This window comes from Tenrec ecaudatus, chromosome 9, assembly GCF_050624435.1.
Source record: "Tenrec ecaudatus isolate mTenEca1 chromosome 9, mTenEca1.hap1, whole genome shotgun sequence".
NCBI lineage: Eukaryota > Metazoa > Chordata > Mammalia > Afrosoricida > Tenrecidae > Tenrec > Tenrec ecaudatus.
The window spans coordinates 53,813,028-53,822,225 of NC_134538.1; the positions used below are offsets into that span (position 1 = coordinate 53,813,028).

General features: G+C 42.0%; 1 non-coding gene across 1 annotated transcript; it reads right to left on the minus strand.

The window, feature by feature from the left end:
* Positions 1-1,800: 1,800 nt before the first annotated feature.
* On the minus strand, positions 1,801-1,940 carry LOC142457585 (small nucleolar RNA SNORA15). The gene has a single exon (XR_012786292.1). It is a non-coding gene; the product is annotated as a small nucleolar RNA SNORA15 (small nucleolar RNA).
* Positions 1,941-9,198: the final 7,258 nt, after the last annotated feature.

A 9,198-nucleotide genomic window follows, 5' to 3' on the forward strand; every position in this document is an offset into this window, starting at 1 on the left:
CATGGCTTACAAGGCTGTTGTTGATGTTGTTAGGTGCCATTGAATCATTTCTGACCCATAGTGACCTTATGTGCAATAGAACAAAATGCTCCCCAGTCGGGCACCATCATCACGTTGCTTCCTATGCCCATTGTAGCAGCTACTGTGTCAGTCAGTCTATCTCCTCACAGGTCCTCCTCTTTTTTGCTGCCCCTTTACTTTACTAAACATGTGTCTCTCCTGAAAACATGTGTAATGCATGTAAGACAAAATCCTAGCCTCTAAGGAGCACTCTGGCTGTACTTCTTCCAAGCTCGTCCTTTCAGCAGTTCATGGTACTTTCTGTATTCTTCTCCAGCACCACAATTCACTCCCCTCCAGGTTTCTCCAGTCTTCCTTATGCAATTCCTGACTTTCACCTGCATATGAGGTCATTAAAAATACCAAGGCTAGGGCCAGGTGTGCTTTAGTCCTCAAGGTTAGATCCTTGCTTTTCAATCTTCAAAGAGATCTTGTGCAGCAGATTTACCTAATACAATATGTCTTTTAATCTCTTGACGGCTGCTTCCAAGAACTGGCTGTGGATCTGAGGAAGACAAAATCCTGGACCAGGTCAACCTTTTCTCCATTTATCACGATGTTACCTGTTGCTCCAGTTGTGAGGATGCTGGTCTTTTTAACACTGAGGTGTCATCCATGCTGGAGGCCACAATCCTTGGTCTCCATCAAGCGCGTCAAGTCCTCTTTACTTTCCACAGCAAACTTGTGTCATCTCCATAATATCACAGATGGCAAATGGGATCCAATCCTGTTGCCACCAGAATCTTATTTTCCAACTACCCGTACTTTTCTCTCCCCTTTGTCCCAACTTTTATGTGCCAATTGCTAATGTTGATCGCATGTCTGCTCAATTTCAGACCAAAGAAATTAGTATAATTCTTTAGTTTATTTATCAATATCTTTAGTACATACATTTTAATAATAGTCATATTGGCTGGAAGTCCTTATACCTGGACAGATATTATCCTATCATATACAGCATTTTAGTCCAAGAAAGATTTTGAAAAGTCATTTTGATGACAAACACAATGCCATTCCTCTTGATAGTGTCCTTCCTTCCCAGCACAGTAAACCATATGATTTTCTGATTCAGAACAGCCAACACCAGTCCATTCCAGCTCACTAATGCCCAGAATATAGATCTCTGTGTTCCATTTCATTTTTTGACCACTTCCATTTTTTCGTAGATGCATACTTCATACAGTGTTCCCATTATTAATTGATGTTTTGAGCTCCTTCTAACTTTGGGCTGTGCTTTGAGCCAAGGAAGGTCCCGAAGCATTTATCCCACAGTCTTTACTCCGTCCTCATGAAGGTGTGCGCCCCTTGCAGGCGGCAGCTTTCTCTCCGTCACGTGCTGGGAGCCTTCGCACTGAGTGGCTCCTCTTTGCTCCCTGGCTCTGACAGTGCTCTGCGGCTAGTCATGAGCTTTTCAGTATCTGAAAATGTTTTCATTCTGTCCACAAGGTTTTCAGTGGCTACTTCCTCAGAAGTGGACAGCCTGCTCCTTATTTATCATCTTAGCCTGGAAGCTCTCCTGAAACGTGTTCCCTTTGGGTTATCTGCTGGCATTTGAAATACCAGTGACATAATCACAACAATGCAGAAGCCACCCCAGTACAACAAGCTGGCAGATGAGTGGTGGCATGTTCTAATTATGTTAAATGAAAGTGAAAGCGCTTGAGCTAAATTGCTATGACCCACAATCAACTCGATAGCAACTTTAAAAATCAACTCTATAGCAACTTAAAAAAATTTTTCATGGCGTATCACCTTTACAAATGATACGCCATGAAGAAAACTCAGCGCACACTCTAAGTACATTAAAGGGAAAACGAGACTGTGGCATGGTGTCTGGCTGTGTAGATTACAGATAAAGAAACAGCAACTTGTGAATATGCGGGAAATTGTTTTGACCCAAGCCTTACTGAGAGAGAAAAACTTGTAGGAAGAATTTCAAAGCTGATTTATTGGGCCCAAGCTCATCTCGAGACTTCCTCCGTTTCCCAGAGCATCGCCTCACTAACGGAAGGGCGCATTTCTGTTGTCCTTTCCCAAAGGAACTCATCTGTCTTTAGTTTAAGCACAAAGCCAGTAAACTTAACATAGCTGAGAAGTGACCGCTTATTATGTTGTTTTTCACTAACCATGGCTCGGGGGTAATCTGGGCATTTTTTAAGCAAAGAAAGAAACAATTGGAAAAAGGGGGCATGGTGATGAAAATTCTAGCTGTTTCCACCCCCACCGCTCTATCTGTTCTTTACACTGTGGTGACTTGCTTTTTGCTGTGATGTTGAAAGTTTGGCCAACAGTGTTTCATATGGCAGAATCACTCATGTTAGACAGGTTCCATTGGAGCTTCCAGATCAGGGCAATAATAATAAAAAGCCCTAAGGCAATCTATTTATAAAAGGAAGCTGGCCATTGGGGAGCTAGTAACGATGAGTACAAGAATGAGGAGCATGTTCTAAAACTTATTGTGGTGGAGATTGTACAACTCTCCTGATGTGATTGAACTGAATGATATGTGAATGATATGCCAATAAAACTGTTTTTAAAAAGCCGGTCATGGAAAACCTTAGTTAAAGTAGTGGAATATCATCTGATATAGTGCTGGGAAGATGAGGCCCTTGGATTGGAAGGTACTCCAAATTTGATTGGAGGGGAGTGGCCTCCAAAAAGCAGAGGCAATAGTAATGATGTGAATGGAGTAAAGCATTAGGATCCTTGATCTGGTCATGTGACATGACTGAAAATCAAAAGAAACAGTGAATCCATGAATGCAACGCATAAAGGTTACTAGCCTAGGTCTCCCTGCACAGGGTACTCACCGCCTCATTGCTCTTGAATTCCTGGCAGCTACGGTCTCAGAGACTGGCTTTTTCCGTGACGTCCTCTCTCTTTCCGAGAGATGAGCCGATGTACTTTTGTCCACTTGCCTGGTTTCTATGTAACATTGCAGAACCTTTTTATTATCTTTCATTGATTTTCTCTGTATTGTTTCCCCTCCCTTATCCTCATCACCTACTCCTTGCTTCCTGCATTTTGCCTCAGCAGTTTTAAAATTACAATTAAAATTATGTGAGAATTTAGTTTTTGGCTCTCTTTTGCAATGTGAGATAGTGATGCGAGATAACCATGTTTCATTACTCCGTCACTATTATTTCTAGTCAAGGCTATCTTTTCATATTATAATTCATCTTATTGTATTATAGCCTGAAATAATTCTTTCAAAACCAACCAGCATCCTCTTTGAGTCTGTGTGTAGGAACTTCCTCCTTTTTAACTTCTCTCTTCTTCTCCTTAACTTTTTGTCTTCCATTTTCAGACATGGATGCTAATTTGTGATAAGACTGTTAGAATAATTTTACATTTCCAACAAACAGGCAATGACATTGATATTGGGATGTGGAAGAGTCAGCCGGCCATTAGTCAATACTAGAAATGTAATATAGTTTGTTGAGATTGAGTTTATTAAAAGGGACCCGAGAAACAACCCCTTCACCTACAGTAAATTCATTTTAGACCTGTTAATTATTCAAGACATTGGCCTGTTGAAACACTTGCTAATTATTCTGGATGCTCCTAATTCAGGAAGGGGAACCATGCCATTTAGGTAAGCAATAGAGCCTGAAAGCTTAGGGGCTACTACTGGTAGACTGCCCCCTAGAGTAGTGAAGAGTAATCCTTGGAGGAGATGTAAACTGTTTCCCAGGAAATCTTGCTCCCGTTTGTCCCATAGCCTAAAGGTCTGTTGATCTTAATTTAAACCTTGTTAATTTTCCTCCCCCCCCAACCTCCCACAAACGATCTAACTTGTTTGATTCTCACTGGATCTGGCTGGAAGAGAGACCAGAAAGCAGAAACCTGGCTATTCCCTTCTGTAAGTGTTTGCAGGAATCAAACTAGGAATTTCTGGAGTAAATGTGGTCTCTGTGTTGGGCTACAGTGACAGGCTCCCCAGGACCCCTTGGCAGCCGATAACAACATCTGGTGCCAATCTTTCTTGGGATGGAGGGTCCTCAGGATGGAGTGCAAGTAGCTGGCCCCCAGCTCCCCTGGCAACTGCACTCTGAGGGATGCCCTGCATTGGCCCATTTCTAGAAAATTCTCCTTGCCAGCTTTTCCCTTCATGGGGTACTTCATCACTCACAAGTGTGTATGTTTATTTAAATATCCTCTTCTTCTGACAGGTAATGTTTTTTGTTCCAATGGTTGTCTCTTGTTCACCTTTAGCCAACATATCTTTGCTGAGGTTTATCTATTAATTAGATTTCACCTGCCCACCTTCCTCCAGAACTCCTATTATTGCTAGATGGATTGTGCCGTTTCTTTTTTTAAAATTCTAATGTACATTTATTCCTGAAAATGTATTTTCCACAATGCCAATGGGGTTTAATTTAGGACAGATAACCAAAGCAGGCATTCATTTTACAAGTGTGGTTCAATCTTGTCTCTCCTAAAAATGCTCTGTCCTTTCTACTGTATCTTTACCAAGAACAGAAAGAAAAGATGTAGATCACATTCATTCAGGGTGCAGTATAGCACTGACGAAACACTCAACATTCCTCTAGTTCTTTAATACTTCCTCCCCCCACTGTCATGGCCCCAATTCTACCTTACAAATCCTGCTAGACTGGAGTATGAACATTGGTACAGATAAGAGCTTTCGACACAGGGAATCCAGATAGACAAACCCATCAGAAACAGTAATGGGAGAAATGATTCCATGAGGGTATGGGAAGTTAAGGGTTCCTGAGGGTGGTAGGGTGGGAGAGGGAGGGACTAAACAGGAACTGATATAAAAGGGCTCAAGTAGAAAGAAAATATTTAGAAAATGATGATGGCTGTTTTTGTACAAGTTCGCATGATATAATTGATTTATGGATACTTAAAATATCTGGAAGAGCCCCAATAAAATGATTAATTTAAAAAAAGGAGAAAACTGAGAACACACATACACACACCTACCTCAAGGCATCAACCTTGCTCCACCACTTTTTATTACTGCTGTTCTTGGGCATCATACAAGTTCACCCATTTATACAATGTGTTGTCCACACACACTTTCCACTATCCAGGTCCTATGTCCTTATTACACATTCTAGCTCGCTTTTTTTCTCTTTTCCTTCACAGCTGAACTAGTTCAAAGGAAGCTGTTTGTCTTTTATGCATTTTCCCTGGTCCCTCTGAGCAATCCTTCTGGTGCCCCCTCATCTGTGGAACGCAGACACCACCACCGCTGAACTGGCCTTGACCTTGTGGATGGCATCGGATTCTACAGGACTCTGGCGTGGGGCACAAGCTTATGGCCACTGATTTCCCCATGCTTATTCACTTACATTTTAAGTCACGGCTTTGTAGATAAAAAAAAAAAAACCAGACACTTAATGAATCAGTGAGTGCTCATTGACCTTTGAAAGCAGAAAGGTTGAATTCCTAATCGCCGCCGTTCCCTCCCTGATCTCAGGGAAGGCTCTCTGCTCCTGCAGACCTCTCCCCATGCGAGTGTGTTCCGAGCTGCAGGTCGGGTTCAGGAACCTCACCCCAGGAGATCAACTGCGCTCCACCTCCGTTGGCACCTCTGTGCTTGGTGCATTACAAGCATTCACCCAGGTCTCAAGAAAGTTGCCAGATGAAGTCACTGCTTGATAACAGAAGCCTGGCAAGTGAGCCTCGTTTTTTTCTGTGGCTGTCCCAACAAGTGCCATCTAGTCTTTGTGCCTTCCCCCCGGAGGGAAAGAAGATTCAATCTCTCTACCAATCTGCATACCGTGAAACCACTTACAGTAATATACTCCAAACTAAAAGGGTTTTATGTACGTGCTCGACAGAAGAAAGGGGTTTTAGAACAGTTCTCTTCCGTGTTCTACTCTCATTTGCCCCCCACCCCCTTTTTCTGTTTTAGTAACACCTGAACTTTGACACACATTTTGCAGAGCTAGAGCGGGGAGTGAGGTGATGTTATCCCAGTGGGGTGGAACATCCAAGTTAGTTTTCTGACCCCTGAGACTTAGAAGCATTTACGGTTCAATGAGGACTTGGCCATATATACAAATGATTGAAACAGAGTGCAGTGAATGACATACAAATAGTGTTTCACGAGGGAGGATGATGGGTATGGGGATTTTAAAACCTAAAAATCACCGACTACCATGGAGTTGAATCCAAGTCATAGTGACGCTTTTGGGTTCCTGTGGCTATAGACCTTTATGGAAGCAGGAAGCCTCATGGTTTCCCTCGGGAGTGGCTTGTGGTTTGGAACTCAATCAGTAACTCACAATGCCACCCATGTATAGTGACACCTGGCCTCCTCTAACATTACAAGTGGGAAGCAGAATCAAGAACAACAGCCCAAGACTGATTTCTTTGAGGTGGAGTTTAGAAATACCTCTTCTCTTGAAACTTTTTACCAATTCTGAAGCCAGCGATCACCTGTAGGCACTTTCAGTGTCTCTGTGGAGTTTAATTTTTGATTCACAGCCAGAGTCATGTACAACTGACAAACTCTCACGCACAACTCCCAGACAATGATCACAGTTATGGGGCTTACTGAGGAAGTGACAGGTCAAGTTCAGGATCAGGAATGATTCAGGATCCAGCTCTTCAATCACGACAGCCTTTTGCTCATGCATGCCTGTTGGCAAGCTTCTTCTCTGGACGTACGCCTCTCAGTCCATTGTCCTCCTTGACCAGGTCTCTACCTGGCTTGGACAAGTGTTCCAAAGCTCTTTAGCTTTGCCAACATGCGTGTCCACAGTTACCTTACTCTGCAGACACCTCCTGACTAACAGCGCTCATCTTTCTTGCTCCCACGTGTTAGCACACTCACTGTAACTTCCTTGCTGTGTGTGTCACGAAGCCCATTGTCCTGTCCTGCAGCGATCTGGTTTCTGCCGCCCTTATTTCTCTACCACTGCTTCTTGTTATCTTGTACCATCTTCAGGTCACAGGTCCCTCTCTTTCTCATTGGTCTGAGTTTACTTCCATCTCTTCTTTTTGATAGTCGTGAACACCTCCCTATCCCATTATGATTCTGGATGACTTACTTTAAGCCTTGTGAAATGACAAAACTGATTAATCTACTAGTTAGGGTTCCAAACACTTTATTTGTACAGACTCATCCCCAAGGGTGATAAGAAACTTTACTGTATATACTTGAGTATAAGCTGACCCACAAAAACTGCATTAAAAATGTGCTGGAAAACTCGGTTTATACATGATTGTATAAGGTATTTATATCATTAGCAAGCAGTCTAATCCTCTTGGTGTCTCAAAATATCTTTTTTAAAAAATAGTCCTACACAAACACAAGGCCCTTGGAAGAAAGACCATTCATCACAAACCACTTGACTTTCTAGCCATGGTTGTTACATACTTCAAGGAAAACGTTTCCCTCCGAATCAATTTACTCATCCCAAACTCACTATAGGACAGAGCAGAACTGCCCCCCATATGGGTTCTGAGACTGTGAATCTATATGTTCTACCACCAAGTGTTAGGTTAGGGGTAGTGGCTTAGTGAGTGGATTTGAACTGCTGATCTTGTGGTAAGCAGCCCAACTCATAGCCTACTATGCCACCAGGCCGCCTCAGCCAAAAACAGTCCTTAATTAATTCAATAGGGCAAAGAGTCTTTAGGAGGAAGTTTTTCTGGCAGCATTTCATTTAGTCAGGCTCTGGTTAGCTCATCTTTAGCCCTCGTGGGCTAGGTCAGTGGGTTCTACTTGTGAGCTCATGAGTTCAACACCTTCTTGTACTTTAGACCACCCTTTTTTCTCTTTCATCCCTAATACAAACTGTATTCGAGCTTAAATTTTGAGCCCTAAAATTACAGAAATCTATGAATAACAGCTCAAAAGCTCCACCCGAATTAAACCTTCATTGAATTCCTTCTGATTATTAATCAGGGATATAAATAGTCTTGCCCTCAGGGAAGGTGCATTAACCCATGGTGTTGAGAGCATTACTTGTGACACGCAGCCCCAGAATACACCTGGGAAAGCCCCTAAGGCAGGCTGGCCCTCCAAGAGTTGACTAGAAGGTAGAGATAATCCATGATTCAATGCGCTTGCCATGGGGGTCGGACAAACCTTTCACAGGGGTCATCCAATTCATCAGAGTAGCCAAATCACAGTGATGAAGTAGCAATGAAAATAATTTTATGGTTGGGGGGAGTCACCACAACATGAGGAACTGTATTAAAGGGTCGAGGCATGAGGAAGGTTGAGAACCACTGGTCTAGAGGTTCTGAAAAGATTGTGTAACAGTGTGCTACCAAAAAAAAAAGCCTGATTTGTGGGGGACAGGGACTGGTTTTACCACCACGACAATGTATCTGCTCATGCACCCATCTCAGGGGGCCAGTTTTTGGCTCAAAACAAAAATACCTCTCTTTTTCGCTCCACACACCTTACTCACTTGACCTCAATTCATGTGACTTCTTTTTGTTTCCACAGAGGAAAAGGGACAACAATTTGATGACATAGAAGCGGTGAAAACAAACAAACAAGGGAGGTGCTGTCAGCCATCCAAACAAATGAGTTTGAACAATGTTTCCAAGAATGCAATCACAGATTTGACAAATGCATTAAGTGGAAAGGAGAGTACTTTGAAGACGATAAGGTTCTTTATAAGAAAAATTTAAATACATAGCTTTGGGGGGGAAATCGGGGTTTTTTTGGGTACCCACTTGTATGTTCACCAAAAAATCTAAAAGTAAAACTACTAGATGGTCTATCAATTCCATACTTAGATATTTACTCAAAATACTTTAAATTAGAGAGGATATCTGTTACCTAGGAAATATTTAGTTTTGGTTTACGGGGAGAGAAAAATAGCAGTGATTAATGGTCTGATTGTTATACAGCCTAATATTTCCAAGTGCTGCCAATAGGTTATGCACCTATGAAATGTTGAATTTCTAAAAGATGCATGATAATGTGTTCACAACAATGCTCTATCCTCTGTTTACTCATTATTTGAATGTGATATATTATATACATCCCAAATATTGATAATCTGGTTACTCTGTTTACTCATGCATTTGAAGGTAAGATACCTATATTGGTATCTGTATCTCTACCTCTATCTACCTCTACATTTACACCTATCTCTATATAAGATATACATGAGCGTAAATAAAAATTACTAAAAAATC